Genomic DNA, 694 nt, shown 5'->3' with positions numbered 1-694 from the left:
CTTCGGCTGTAGGGGTGCTCCGGCGGCGCGGTAGATGCAGCCTTTGCTCGGTGGGCTCTGACAGCTGAAGGTGATGCTTTGCCCAGGGGCTGAATCAATATGAGTTTTAGGAGGGGAGAGGCGTGCGATGGGGGGATGGACAGGAAGCGCCGTGCAAACAGATGGGACCCCGGGCTCAGTCTTGTCCCCTCCGGGGATAGGGACCGGGGATTAACCCTATGTCCTATTTAAACTATTAACGAATGCGCTTTCGTCGCGTTTAAAGAAAAACGCCCTCTCGTCAGCGCTGGCAGGGGAGGGTGAGCATGTCTCTGGCAGGGATCGTGCACATGGGCGTTATTGTAGATTCTTTTTTTTTTGTCTTTTTGTTCCTGCCTGCCACGAAAAGCTGGCGGACCTGACAAGAGTCCCGCTCCTACTTTAATCAATTGTGCCGTGGACGCACCGTACACGCGCAGCGGGCTGCAGAAGCGGTTCGCCGGTGGCGCGTGCCCACATTCAACGCTCTCACGTGCGACAACGTGGCGTCACATGAGCGCAGGCGTGACGAGGGTCGCGTGGAAACGTGTTTTATTGAGCGCCAAGCCTTTCTTTATGCAATCGCAGATTTTCCACAATTTTTATTATTAGGTTCCGATCGTCTTTTTAATAACTTGGTTGATATATATCACCGACAAATTGCGCGGTGCAGAAT

This window comes from Nanorana parkeri, unplaced genomic scaffold (genome assembly GCF_000935625.1).
Source record: "Nanorana parkeri isolate BGI_ZX_2015 unplaced genomic scaffold, ASM93562v1 scaffold379, whole genome shotgun sequence".
NCBI classification, from domain to species: domain Eukaryota; kingdom Metazoa; phylum Chordata; class Amphibia; order Anura; family Dicroglossidae; genus Nanorana; species Nanorana parkeri.
Note: the sequence above shows the minus strand (reverse complement) of the source record.